General features: G+C 35.6%; 1 protein-coding gene across 1 annotated transcript in view; it reads right to left on the bottom strand.

The window, feature by feature from the left end:
- LOC100743139 overlaps positions 1-14627 on the bottom strand; it is a 93405-nt gene extending 78778 nt beyond the window's left edge. The window contains exons 1-2 of the mRNA XM_033320270.1: positions 14063-14627; positions 12187-12351 (exon numbers count right to left, since the gene is read on the bottom strand). The gene's annotated coding sequence lies outside the window, so the exon portion shown is untranslated. The remainder of the gene's footprint in view (positions 1-12186; positions 12352-14062) is intronic.
- Positions 14628-15878: the final 1251 nt, after the last annotated feature.

Below are 15878 nucleotides of genomic sequence, written 5' to 3'. Positions count from 1 at the left end.
CGCGCGGATACACGCCTCGTAAAGCCGATATTCAGACTTAGAGAAACAGCGAGCCTCGCTCTCAACAATTAATAAACATTTTTATTCGTAGGTTTCCTTGCTGACTCTCATAGGTTCCATATGGTAGCTGTTATTGAATAAAAACAGGGAATTTCTAAGGGAGCGTTCACACGATCAATATCGTGGTGATTATTTCAGTCCTCAACATTAATATATTGATCGTCTAGAGGGTCTCTTACGTACGATAATGTTGAAAACCTGAAGTACCGACTGCAATATTGGCGATAATATCGATCTGGTCGGTCTGACCTGAACGCTCCCCAAGGAACGTGAAATGATGTAATAAAAAATGAAAAGCGCGATTGCGAGACAGCGTTCAGAGAGATGTTGGTGTATCGCGGTGAGAAAAACAAATGTGCAAAGTTTTCTGATTAAGAATTTTAGATAAAGAAAACTTAAGAATTTCGCGATTTTACAAGATTTGCATGCCAGGAAGTAGCCTTCTCGTATAGATGTAAAATTGCAAGTTTCGTGTGGACAGGGAAAAAGAGATGCAAAATGTCCAACGTTCGTTTCCCAGGCTTACGTAGCGCATCCGCACGCTTCGCCCACGGCAGCTAATAAAAATTTTTATTCGTCGACTTTCTTATTTCTTCGTGACTATCGTAGATTCGTATATATCATAGGTAGCTGTTATTGGATGGAAAGAGAACATTTCTTAGGGACATAAAGCGTAATAAGAAACGAAATATACGATCGTATGAAGTGTGTAAAGACATGTCGAAGGATTGCGGGTTAGGAAAGGTAATGTAAACCGTATTATTGGAAATTTCTGTTGAGAATTTTAGGTAAATCGAGGTAAGGAAGATTTGGGAATTTTGCGATCGTGTGATCTTGGTGTGTTAGAAAGTAGCCACTGAATGGATTTAAATTTATTGGAAATGTGAATAGGGGAAAGGAAGAAGTGGCTGCGAAAGAAGATGTAAAAGATTTGGAGATTTCTTTTCTTATCTAGCGGGACTACGAGCCTCGACTCGGAGGCTAATAAAATTTTTATTCGCTTTTCTTCTTTCTTCGTGGCTGTCATGAGTTTGTATGACAGCCATTAGGGCGTGGAAATAACGAATTTTCAGGAAACGTGAAATACATTCGTAAATAGATGTGATTGGGAGAAAATGTTCGAGGTATTGAAGTTTAGAGAATGGAAATGGAAATGGTTAGCGAAGAAGATATTCTAAAATAAGATTATTGTAAATTAAGGAACTTTGAGAAACTTGCGATCCTAACGTATTGCAAGGTTTTTAACTCGTTTAAACTTATTTGTAGTTTTACGTGAATAGAGAAAAGGGATAATTTGTTAGGGTTGTTCTCCAACGACAGCATTTGAAGGTTTCATGATTTTTGATAATTAGAAATTTGGTATGTTAGAAGGTGATCATCGTTCGATCGTTGCAAAGTTAATATCGTTTTAGCTTGACTTGGGTTTCTAGCTCGACGAAGATCTCGAACAATGGAGTTTCTAGGTGTTTTGTAATTTTGATCATCGAAAGTTTAATGTCTTGAGAGGTTGTTGATAGCGATAGCTTTTGTAAATTAGTTGAAATTTATTGAGCGTTTCGAGCAGATTGTCGAAGTATCGTTTACATCGTGTGAACCAGATAACATTCACGTTGTTTCAGAATTGCAGAGTTACGAAATGTTGTTCGAAATTAAATAGTTTCGAAATTTATCTGGAAACCATCATGGCTTTCGAGACACAGAACAGATATAATTATTTTGATGATTGAAACATGATCGATGGTGGTCTATTTTTCGAATTATCGGCTCAGACCTATTGAAGATTGAAGAATGAATCGCGGTATGGTAACAATATGCAGATAATATAAAAGCAATATTGAAAGGCCTTTCTCGATGTGATATCGTCTGAGCGTTGTAAAGCGGCACAGTTACGTTGGATTGGCATAAAAAGCGAGTAGTTATCGTTAAGTGCATACATAAAAACAGCATTAAGGTCAATCCCCGGTTCATCCTTCATGACGTTGTTAATATAATAATAAAAAAAAATACAATGCAACCTGACGCTTATATGCATATAATCGCTCTCACAATATTTATGGAAAATTGTTAATTTTGTTTTAATTCTCTATTTAATTTCATAATGTAGTCTTTAACCTACCTTTCGAGAAAATAGTTATTATCATTTAATAACTTATTTTCTATAATATATTCATAAAAGCTATCAACAAATTTTCGAATATTTTCATGAGATCGTGTATGTAACTTGCAATTCACATGACATTATGCAGGATTGAAGACACTCTATATATTGTAATTATTATAAATAATCGGGGCTTTCATAAAATTCGTGTGTTATAAAATCCAACGAATTTCTATTTAAAATCGTGCCAATACGTATTACGGGAGAATATAATTTCGTTGGTAGCAGTCTGGCGTCGCGTCTGACTACAAACGGTTCATTTCCCTTTACGCGGTAACAATCTTGCCCTTCCATTCGTTATCCTGTCTTTCATCGAGCGTGTACACGTTATTTGGTGTAGCGTATTGAATCAGAATTTTACAGAAACATTGCGCTGGAATTCCATTTAGAGTTTCCAACGTTTTATGAACGTTTACTGTCATAAAAGCAGTTTACGATTTTCTTTTTATGCGCCGTACAACTCTCTACGAGAAAATTTCAAGACCGGAAGAACAATCGATCCACGACCATGAACAGAGAAGGAAATATTGTTCATAGAATCGCGGAATTATACGAAAATATATCGCTAAAATAATCAAAGATATTGAATTGTTCGAAGACTTCCAACGAAATTCGGAAGAAATTTGGTGATGCCGTATTTTTATAGAATCGGTGTTTCGTTAAACTTGCAGGAAGATTTATTATTAGACGATCGGGGAAAATATTTTCCAAATAGAAGAGTAAAACGAATTGCTAATATTCTAACTTGGTTAACATTTCGATCGACGTTTTTTTTTTCATCGAGAGATAAATGAAGAAGTAATAACTTGCTTCTGTAAACTTTCCGAAAAGCTTATGACTCTCAGCAAAATATTCTTTCAAATAGTTGTGCCGCGCTATCTAGCTTCTTCTCGTCACGAAAGAAATACTTCCTAACGATCAAAGAACGATTAATTCTCGATAAATATTTTCATCGTAATAGTAGATGTTCTTGCTTCGTTAAAAACCAGATCCTTTTCATTGGCCGGTATTAAACTTTTCTCTTTCATTGGTACATTTCTCGATATAGAATCACGTTTCGAACAAGTCGAAATAAAGCAAACCGAAGACCAACAGTGGAAGCTCGCGAGTATCGTGGAAAATGGAATGAAAAATTTCACTCAATATTTGTTCGACGCGAACCGAGTCAATGGAACGAATAATAGCAAGGAAAAAAAGGTATAATTGATTGGCACCGGGTGGAAGATGAAGATCCTTGTGACTATAGAGACTAAGCTAATTAGATGGGCGGTACGAGCGAGAGTTAATCCTTAAGTGGGCAAAAAATCTGCCCGGATACGCGGCGAAGGCCTGATTTGAATTTGAATCCTTTAACGCGTCCTCTGATCTTCAATATCCTCTTTGAATACCTTTGAAGTCCTTAAATTAAAACCCGTGCGAGCGAAACTTGCCAAACCTAGGTATTAAATAAGACCGAAGGAAATCTACTGAAAATCTATCGTCAGCTAAAAGTTAGTTGAACTGGTTTTCGGTAAAATCTACTTCGATATTCGAGCTCTACCTATATCCAAAACAATGAGCGTACAAATAGGTACAAATATTTTCGACAATCCAACTGAAATTACTTGTTCTTTGTATGTCTCAAATATATTCTTCGAATTTACTATGATAAGTAAACGTTATAATGAAACATTGCAAATTTTAAACATTAATGTGAAGCTTCGGAGTGTACATTTCATTATAATTGTAATATTATCCTGTAAGAGAAATGGTATCTCTTCTCGTCCTGATACATACCGGGTGTACGAAAAGGTCGGGGCGAAACTTATACTACGTGTTAGTGAGGTCAAGTAGGTAAAAGGAATTTGAAAATAGTTTATCGAAGGATTAGAAACTATCACGGATTTCCGGGAAAGTCGTTCTTGGTTTATAAAAGCGTAATAGAAAGAGAAGACCAGCTTCGAGAATGCAGAATGCATTTACCGCTATTTTTACGACAGTAGAAATATTCGAAGGAGTTCGATAATCGTTTGTTCGACAAATGGAGCGCTGCATTCATACAGAAGGAAGAAATTTCCAACTATTTATATTTTTATTACAACTACCAAAGCAATTAAGAGGATATGCAACCCTGGAAGCCTAAAAAAAAATAGAGTAAATATAACGTATCCTTTCACCTATAACTATTTGGTAAAAGTTCAATATTTTTACTTTAAGCAACATTATCCTTATCTCTGCGTTGGTATATTTTTTATTACGTAAAATTACAAAATGGCGATGTAGCACAACATTATCTGACTTCGTATTCAGCAGAACCTTGTTTGCTTGCACCCAGCGGCAAATGCGACCGGGGCTGTAAGGAGCAAAAAAATGTTCTACGAACTTATACGAAAATAAATAATCTCCAACGTAGCGTACGACTTTTTCATAACTTTACCTTGTTGAGGACAAGATTTTATTTTTGAAGCTGAAGAAGATCAACTTTTGATATTTATCAAAATTACGATATCAAGAAAATGGTAACATTGTAGATAATGTTACGCGGAACAACCTATAAAAATTTCAACTTAATCGGATGAAGAATTTCGGAGATCAACTGGACGCAAGATAGCAAAATATAGTTTCGAGAGAAAAATACGTTTAAAGTTTTAAGTTAATCTTTCTCTAAAATGAAAGAGTGCACTCGTATTCGTGTTACGATTTCGCCAATTTTTTAACATTGTAAAATACCGTTTCGCTATACTATTCTATATATATCCAGCCTTGAAAAAAAGCAAAGAAAAAGTTTTCTGAAGTCGACATGTTTGCACACGCCCTTAGTAAAACTTTTTAAACGTTTAATTCAATAAAGAATTTTCGGACATAGATTTATATGAACCTTTTTTATCTACTTGACCTCATTAGTGCGTAGTATACGTTTTGTCCGGAATGTTTCGGACACCCTATATCTGCACGAAACATATTTTCTCTGTAGATACTAGGGAAGTAGAATTTCAAAGCATTTTATACGGAAAACTCGATTTTCCTCTAGAGTCAAGTTTTTTTTTCATTTAAATCACAAGCAGACTTACCAAACAATTCAGAGCACAATTTTTCACGCTTGCCACTAAATACAACAACTAATAACTATGGAGAAATAAATGAACTAAATAATTGGAAATAATTCTCAGAAATAAATGCTTCAACCACACCAGAAGTATATCTTCATCTGCCCTCGTTTAGGGTAGATTTCACTTAAATTACATATGGCTAAAATCACAAGCTACGCTAATAAACAAACGACATTAACCTACATAACAGAAAATAGTAGAATACATTACACTGTCAACGTTAACTACCAAATATAACTTCAAGTAAACCTGAAAATTAAACAACCCAACCACCCGAGAAGTACATTCTCGTTTTTCCTCTGTTCGAGGCTTCACATAAGTTAGATTCAGCGAACATTACATGTTGCATTATCAAAGAAAACCACATCAAACTCAACGATTTCTATCAATTTCACGCGTAATTTCGAACAAACGTCAGAATTTACGTGTTCCGTGTTAAAAGAATTCTGGATGAGATAGTAAATTTCTGATAAACGGATTTAATATCCTATATCACTGAAACTAAGTTAAAATTGTCAAATTACTTTAAACAGATAGTTTCTTCGAGCTTTTCTTAAAACTTGAAATTACAGTTTTTCTTAAAATATATGTAGAAGAAGCTCGTGGATATTCGTAGTGTTAGAAATATGGATATTTATTAATTTTACAATTTTCACATATATAATTATGGAATATTAATGGGATAATTACAGGGAAATATTTCGAACTGTATAACTTTAATATTTAGAAGAGGATATAAAAATAATTATTAACGAGAGAAGCATTAACCCTAAAATATGATGTAAAGCAAAAATTGTAGATGTTTAAACTTTAATACGTAATTTTACCAAGTTTTTTACACGAAATATAGTAGGGGGAAATATCCGGTCTAAACGGAAAGTTTCGCGTGATAAGTATGCAGCCTACGTCGCAAACTACAGTTAAAACGTTTGAAACACCCCTGGAAGCATAGTCGTTAGTGAAGAAATAGTGAAGTCATAAATTATCGTATCATACGCCTCAACGACGTCGATTGATGTCATTCTTTAATCATTCTGAACATCTCTTAAATTGTGGTTACCATCAACATTCGAGACATTTGTAGTTTTCTCCTCCACTGATTTTAAGACCCTGCGGTAATACACCCTCGTTTATTTCTCATTTAAAATAAATTTCATTTAAAATTCGCTTAGATAGCGATTCAAAGTGACACGCAGTCTTATCAAGCAATTTACACCGCAGTCTTTACAATTTCTATCAAACATAATCTCGACTAAACTTCAAAATTAAACGTTTCGACTACTATCACGAATAAATGTTCGTTTTTCCATCATTATGGGTATGGGTATGGGTCAAATAATTGTAACGTCATAATTGTAACATCTAACAAACACACCTTCGATAGATTTCATGTATCTCTCATCCTTCAAATAAGAAGACTCTTATTTCACTGTCTTCTTACTCACTGTCCCTCGTTTAGAGCGTAGTAGAATTTTATTTAACTGTATTCGTGGAAAAAACGAACAATTAATATGACTGGAACGCAGATAGTGGTACACTGATTGTCGTCGTTTCCTGTGACCTTTTCTATTCAGATAAATAAAGTTCCGGTAATAAAATTTCACTCGAGTAAATGCAGTTTAAATAAATGGAATTCCAGCGTACATCTTAGGTAAATTAAATTCACTGAAAGTCGTACGTCGACACGCCAATCGATCCACGCGAAATAATCGCAAGATCAAGCAAACACACCGTCAAAGTTAAATATTCCGAACGAACAGTTAATACAACTACGATTCAGCCAATACTAATTCACTCGTTCTCTTCGCTTTAATCTTCTTTTTGTTCCGATAAATAAAGACCAGATAATAAAATTGCATTTCAATAAACACACTAGATTTCGTTCAAATTACATTCGCTCACAGCCCTACGTCAACTTGTCAAACAATTCACATGAAATAATCTCAACGCTGTCAATCGTATACACCGTCAAAATTAAATATTCCAGGCCTCTTTATTCACCAGCGTATGTCCTCGCTCTTTCCCTCATGTTCAAAATGTTTCGTCCACTCGGCATGATATTCACACACACACACACATACACACTCACACATGCGCAATATTCAGGCGAGAAGAGACGATACGTACGGTTCATTGCACACGTACGCATGCTTATAATACAAATAACTTGGTGTCGAGGCTACGCGATATTACACAGCCTACATATGCATGATATCCCGCCTCGAACCAGCGACACCATTGTTTCGGCCAGATAATACGGCCATTGAACGTGTACACAGGATAAAGAAATAAATCCTTAGCGAACGCATATTTCGTGCTGGCTCGTTGAATTCATTAAGTCGCCGCTATCGTCCCTGACTGTGAAAATAGAGCGTGAAAAGGCATGCAACCACGATAAGTCGCGTGTACTCGACGTTTACGATCGCGAACAATGCTTCTTCCCGTGTTCATTGGCGAATTCGTTTCTCTTCGATAAATAGTAGTAGAAATTACGAATATTGGAGATATTTTCCTAACTATTGCATATACGTAATAATGTTAACCCCTTAACCTACAACTACGGGCATAGCCCGTAGTGCGATGATCTTTTTTTTAAGATTTAAGATTTTTAAAAAAGTTAAAAAAAAAATTAAAAAAAAATTTTTATCAGTAGAATCACCCCCTTTCCACTTGTACCACCAATTACCAACCACCCTGTATCATATGTAATATAATATATAATAACTTGTTTACGTTTTCGGCCCAAAATTCTCGAACGTAAATCGTAGGTTAAGGAGTTAAATTTGTATGTGAAAAACGCATTTCTGTTTGATTTCCCTGGTCGTTAACAATGAGACGTATGTGAACGTAAAATTGACTGGATTACGCTTTATATTATGTCAGTGAATTATGTTTATTTTCTTTTCTTTTTTATATCAAGTATTATGTATTATTAGGTCGTCCGAAAAGTTTCTTTCGTTTTATAAGGAAATAATGAACGCAAAACATTTTCCGTTTTATATTATTTTATCGAATTACGTATGATCCATTTTGTTCTATCAAGATAAAGATCACAACGTTTGTTAGATTAAGTTTCATGTTTGTATAAAGATGCATCGTTGTAAAAGACGTGTCTGTAAAAAAAAGGACACTTTTCGGACAATCTAATATTATATATTGTTACTATATTTTTGTTATTATATCAGTACAGTATAAATTAAAAAGTCTGACTCTAGCGTAGTGCCCGGACTACAAAATATTCGGCTAGAATAACATTTTTCGGGGATTTTTTAAGATCGCTGGAACCAAAAATGAAGGTTGTTTTTCACGGAAACGAAGGATGTAAAATTTCCGACAATCTGCTGACGTTTGTAGTACTCGTGAATTTTGACGATACTTTTTTCAAAATTTCATATTCGTTGTCTACTCTGCGACTTATTCTGTATATTTTTGAAACGTGAACATTCTGTTAGTTTTCGGATGTGTTTTCTAACTGTGATCATACAGAAAACGATAAACGACAAAATTGACAACATTGGTTGTACCATTGCTTATCTTGCCGCTTATCATTTACCACTCTCGTATGATCATGGGTTTCTACAGTTCTTACGCGGGTTTCTACTTTATGGTTAAGGCTCTCGTCGGCCAAATGTTCACGAGGCCGAATTTTCAACACTTTTGAGAAGCATCATTCTCATTTTTGACTGTGGCAACTCAAAAAAAATATATATATGTTTACTTTATTCAAAACTTTATTCAATCTTGGTATTCTCTGTACCACTTTTCTTTACGCTTGTTGATTGTATTGACCCAAAGTGTTGAACGGAAGGAAATTTAAAAGATATCATTTTCTATAACTTCATTATAGTTTTAAAAACCGGAATTCTATTTCACAGCAGCAACTACAATAGACGCAACTACATATCCTAAAATAAAAGATTATTACCAACATGGTGAAAGGTATCTAATATAAAGTTACTTGAAACTTTCTTTCGACTTTTCTTACCTATAACACAATATAATAATTCGTTTTTAATTAGTCTATTTTTAATCGATAAATTAGCTAGATTTGATAAGGAAAACATTATGAATATCTCGTGCAACTTTTTACCTTCTCCTCTATACCAAATTCGAATATTCATCGAATTTTAATGACCTATTCTTTCAGTCGTGTTGAAGAAAATATGAATTTGCATATAGATACGCGATTTAGCTATAAACTTGTCAGATTAAATGACGAACAACATCCCAATATCCTATAATGTATAGTAAATTCTACACATGTTACTTTGCTCGTTATGAAGGCACTTGTTAATAAGTAAAATTTCCATTGCACTATTTCCTCCATAAATTACAAAACTACAGACATAGAGCCTGAAATACTCGGCTGTGCACCGGTTTTACAACAGTTTTTTTATAGTCTTTGGAATGCGAGGACATTAACGATATGAAAAAACCATGAGACGATATTTGTTTGATAAAAGTTTCTTTCTGAGTGCATAATTCCCATTTGGATAGGTAATGGCGGTATTATTGCTGGTGATCCTTCTATTCCTAGGCGAAGAGATAGCGGCTACTTGCTCCCTCGGCGAAGTTCGAGGGAATATTGCCGAGATGAAGCACGTTTAAGGAGATAATACGTTCATAGACTGGATTCTTTTCTTCCTCGTGGAGATGTACGGGATGACTCCCAAAAGGAGGTCGATATGATTCTTTATTACGTAATAATAGTTCTGCAGAGAATGCTTAGTTTGAGAAATATACTTTATAGTTCTATCCCTTTTCCCGCCTGTCTCCTTCCACTTGTGTGAAATCGCCTTTCGATAAAGATATTTGTCATTCGTCAGAGAAGATATTTTTGATCGTGTAAATCGGAGTTTGTAATTCGTGTCAGAGTAACATTGAGCATAGCGATGTTTAAATCTTTTACGTTCAAACAGGTGAGAAGATCAAAAATAAAGAAGCACCCGATTATGTGTATGAAGCTTTTATAAATTACTCGTGTAAAGTAATTCAGAATCGAAGATTCATATTGAAATAATATTAAACAATGTCTATGTTCGTTATATTTATGAGAAAAGAAAATGAAGAGTAGTATAATTATATTTCGAACATTTACACAATTTATATATTACGAGAACTTTACTACGTTTGAAGGTAAATTAGTTTCGATGATACAAAATCGAAGATTCATATTGAAATCTCATTAAACGTAAAAATGATTGAATTTTTGTCTGTAAAAACGAAGAAAACAATTTATCTACATTTATATCTATTTTATTCATCGAAGAATTGTCGAAGATTCGCTGAAAGTCCTCGATAGCAGGAAACATAAAATGGAAATGAAAGGAACTGTAAGATTATAATTTTCTTAACAATTTTCAACATAAATCATATCTATTGAAACTATAATCGACGATGAGTAGTTTTATTGACAATGCAGAATCCAAGGGATATCTATTTCGAGGAATAATGATAATGAGGCGTCTATTCAATCTGACCCTATTATCTACTCGTATCGTTGAACAGTTTTGCCCCATAGGTAGCTTTCAAGCGAGTATTCCTGTTATCTCCTGCAGCGAAGCCTTTGAAAATTAACAGCTTAAAAAAGAGACATAGAAGCGAAGTTAATTTCAACATCGAAGTACTCAGAAACGATTAATTTTTACCGATATTTCCTATGGAATTGATAAATTGATTAATAATCGAAATATGTAAATTTATACATAACAGTAAAAAGTTTATTCGAAGCAGCTGAAGCTTAAATTAAGTATACTTTTTAAGTAAATTTTTTAAGCTGTGAAGATAATTAATAGACAACAAAGAGCTTCTCCCTAATTGATGGAGAATTGCTATCAATCTTCATTTTGAACAATGCAAATTCTTTTATGTTCAAAGTTTCGTACAGCCAGTCTCATAAATCACTTTTTCAAGATATCATTGCGTGATATATTAATTATCACGGCCTGAAGAAGGATGTCCACGTCAATAAACTTCAATAAAATGATCATCGAACCAATTGTCCCAATTTCCCCGTCGTTCAAAAGTTTTCATAATGAAAAATGATCCCTCGTACAAATTTTCACAGACTGAAAAATTACGCCCGATAAAAATATTAACACGGCGAAATATCATCTCGTTTCGTATAATTTTATTTACACGTGTCTCATATTTAATCGTGTCTTCTTTGTTTCAAATTTTATGGGATAAGAATTATCCTCTGAAAATTCCTCTCCAAAATTTTACATAATGAAAATCACCTCGTAGAACTTAACGCAGCAAGAAACGACTCTACTTTTAACATTTCTTCAGTGAATATGACTTCTCTTGGAAAATGTACACAGTGCAGAATATTCTACAAGATGTGAAACTACATCCGAATTACCACATAATGAAAATTATGCTTCCTTTAAAATTCGACGTAGTACGAAGTCAATTTACATCGAACGTTTCGTTTAACGAAAAATCTCCCCTCTCCCAAAATTCATAAGGCCACTCTACTTCTAAAATTCATTATATTAAAAATCACAATTTCTTTTAATATTACACGTTAATTAGCAACGTATTTATAGTTATACACTAAATTTATTTCTAAAAATTACCGATATTTTTATTACAAATTTACCCTCCCTTCGTAATGTAATCTAATAAAATTCACTTTTCATTCATCGATAAATCCAACAGACCAACGAATCGCCCTTGTTCTCAATTTTTCGTAGTACTATACATACTGAAGATTTATATTCCTTTGCATTTTAAATGCAAGTTTCAAAGCACAAAAGCGCCAAATTTAAAGAACTTGCGTTGAAACTTTACGGATTGTAAATTTACCCTTCGTGTTAATAAGGTTGATCGTCCGAAGGTTTTAATCACGAGGCATGCAAACGTGCACGTATCTACCTGTTCATCGGTGGTGCTCTTCAAACGTAGTCTCGTTGCGTGAACACGTGCACCGATCAGGATTGCTCTGACGTTATACGACGTATCAGCACACGTACCAACTGCGCCAACTCCCTGTTTCTGGGTCGAAGATCCCGATTTACCGAGGTTCGTGCGTCGTTTCTTCTGCAAGCGTGCAAATCGTCGCGATTAGAGATGTTCTTCTTTAAGCATAACGCACGATCTTCTTCCGTACGTGTCTTTCTCCTTCAATAAAATATTCCACGCTAGGATCGCGAATTCAAAATGAACGAAATGGGAACGACACTAGCGCGAAAATAAGAAAAACCGACTTCCTTAAGAAACGAATGAAGAGTCGAATGTAAATTAGAAGAACACGATATGGAACAGGATGATTCAGGTTTCACTATTGATCATGTTTCAATGTGATTTTACCATAGTCTGAAATGTCCTGCAATTTTAATTAATTCGCGTGTAAATTACTTGAAGTGAAATTATTGTTTGAGCAATTAGACGAGTTATTCTTCTCCACGTTCTACTAATGACTTCCTTTCTATTCTACTTTATTGTTCTGTGAATAATTTCGAACGTGGATATTGGAATTTCTCCCAATTATCATTAATTTGCGTGTTAATTATTAAACCGAAAGTTACATTTTCATTCGCTAGGTTTACCATTATTCTCCCGATTTCTTCAACGATCTTTTTTTGATTCTAGCGTATACACTCGCAACTGATTCTAATTGAAAATTATAATTCCATATAATTCTACTCTGTTCTTCTCTCCTCTACAATATGGTATTCTTTTATTCATGAGGACAAAGCTGGCTGTTAATACAGCTTTTCAGGATGATATGAGGAGGAATAATGGTAACTGCGACAAATGGTCCGTTTGCTGACAATGTAATAACGCGATAATGGAATACAGTAACAGAGTAATAAACAAAGGATGATAAACGCAAGAAAAAAGAATACATCACAATGCAGCTTCCAAATGACACAAATTATTGTAATTGACACTCAATTTAAGTTGTAATTTCGATAATTGAAGTTTTCTATTGTAACAGTTTTTTCGTAACCGCATTTTCGTGTATTCGTATGTAATTCATATGGAAATCATATAAACTGACATTTTTATTTGATTAACTAAATTTCATCCCTTTAGGTTTCTATAATTTTCGAACGTTATCTTTTCACGGTGTCTTTTAACTATCACACGAATGATTGAAATTATCTTTGTCGTTACATTTATTCGAGTAACTATTTAAATAATCACTACAATTCACATTTTTACTTCGCCAAGCATTATTCAACCTCAAGAATTCACTTAAACCGTGAAAAAGTAAAAACTGCTCCGAGCGTTCTTATAAATTACCCTCTACATGCAAATTAAATAAATCGCTCGAATTAAAACCATTGTTTCTTCAAACAGTTCAAAAGAATTATTTTCTGGACCGCTAACCACCTTATTGGTGTTCAACTTAATCATACAGCCCACGGTGAAATTAATTAAAACTATCATCTTTAAGTACATTCGTTTAAGATACCGACGAATCTGACGCACGATCCTCCACAAGCTCAGCCCGATCCACCCTCGAGTTTTAATCGACCTGCTACAATATTAACCCTACCGATTCCTTCTTCATCCAAACTCCATCAATCAGCCTTTGACACGAAGCGGAACAAATAAAAAGCACACAACCCGCCATTTACCAAAAAACTTCACTCGGTTGTTCTTCCACTCCTCTCATCCGGAAGTAAACCCTGCGTTACGCTTCCACAGTTACGATATCCAACTTCCTGTAGCTTTCCACCGAACGAAGAAACAAAAAAAGAAAGAAGGAGGAGCATGCAATAAACACTTCTTCGATTCTTACCCCCAAAGAATGTTCCCTGCCAGTTACAATGCTTTCAACCTCCGCCTGCAGAACAATGGGTACGCTGCAAGTGACTTGGCCCGCAAACCTTCTGATCCACCTTAACGAACCTTAACTCATCCACCTTCTAAAACCTGCGCGATGCACCGCGAATCCTCTCTCTAAACTCAAACTTCACCCATCAAACGTCACTCGCCGATGCATCCTGACGAACGTCCACGAACCACATCGCGAAAGCACAAATCCCCGAAAGTCTTGAGCCTGTCGTCGAGACTGTTTCGCTGTTTCGTGACCAGGTTAGACACGGTTCCAGGAGGAGCAACGAAGATGATGGAACCGGCCGGCCGGTGTTCCTCGTGGATTCTAACTTGTGGCTCCGCGAGCGAGACAGGGAGAGCGCGAGAGAGGGAGCGCGACAGAGGGTGGACTCTCGCCGGGTGGCAGTCAGGTCAGCGACCGTGATCGTCCTCGCTCCTCCGAATGCTTTCTATCGGCGGCGCGCTCGCTACTGGGATCCAGGATTTTGGATGAGAGCCGAGCTCTCAAGAATCAACACGCAGGCGCCAGGTTCTCCATCCTCTTCTGCGAGCTACCCTTTCCTCTCACGCTGAGTTTCCCTCTCTCTGACGCACCAACGCCGGTCGAGTTCGGTGTCTTTGGTTCGGTGTCTCTGTTAGACACGTTGTGGGTGCACGGTAGGGTGGTAGCGTACCTGCCACCTTCCTCTTTCTCTCTCTCTCTTTCTCTCTCGCTCTCTCTCACTCTGCTCGGCTTCTCAGCGACTGTTCAGCTCGCGCCTGCCCTGCCCTGTTCCTCCTACTGACGCCAGTCTATTTTACCCCTGTGCGTTCGCCCCTGCATGTGTAAGCAGCTGTTTTCCCGTGCTTTATCTACGCTGCTGCTCGTGTCGGATGTTTTCTTTTTTTTTATAATTCTCCCTTTGTCTTGTTGGTGTTGTTGTTGTTGCGGTTTTTTCAGTTTCGGATAGGTGAGAGAAGTTTCGGGTTGAGCACGTTCGGAGGATTCAGGGTGAGAAAGGTTCTTCGTGTGGGAAAGGGAAAGTTGTGCGTGTCGGAAGGATAGGTGGTTAGACAGGTGTTTGGAGCAGGATGATAATTAATGAGGGAGAGGTTGGAAGAACGCTGGTTTAGCTGGTTGCTGTGGTTGGAATTGATTTTACGGCGCTTTGTAAATGTTTGTGTTTCTTGGTATTCTGAGTTTAGTTTCCTTGGTTTCCTTAGTTTTAGTTCTTGCTAATAGACTTTTTTTTTTAATATTCCCCTATTTTTTGTGTTTTTTATATCGTGATATTGTTTCGTTATATTTTAGATTACATATTATGCGTAAGTTATATCTGTTGTGGATATTGTAACACGAATGTTTTTAGTTTAAATATTTAAATTGAAATATTAAATTGAGTTCGCGGTTTGGACATTCGGTTTCTTTGATAAATTTTTTATTGTTATTGTATGTTCCTGTAATTTTGTTACGAGTTACATAAATGTGAAAAAATCTGGAATTGCGATCTGGATGAATTTGCCAAATAAAAACATGAATTTCCAAGTTTCTCATTTTATCGGTTCCGTAAAAAGAATTTTTTCAAATTTTCCATTCATCAATTTCACTTTGGATTATTGAAAAAAGGGAAATATATGATAATACAACTAAAATTAGCATCGTTGCTCGTATATGATTATTTTCTCCAGAGCATGAGCGTTTGTTTCGATGTTTATCTTTTGAAGTTCAATACGTTCAATAATAGATCGTGAAAATATGGAAACCCAGTGGGAATTCTTTTGCAGAGAAATTTCAGAGC

This window comes from Bombus impatiens, unplaced genomic scaffold, assembly GCF_000188095.3.
Source record: "Bombus impatiens unplaced genomic scaffold, BIMP_2.2 scf_0264, whole genome shotgun sequence".
Lineage (NCBI taxonomy): Eukaryota > Metazoa > Arthropoda > Insecta > Hymenoptera > Apidae > Bombus > Bombus impatiens.
This window is presented reverse-complemented; position numbering and strand designations above follow the sequence as displayed.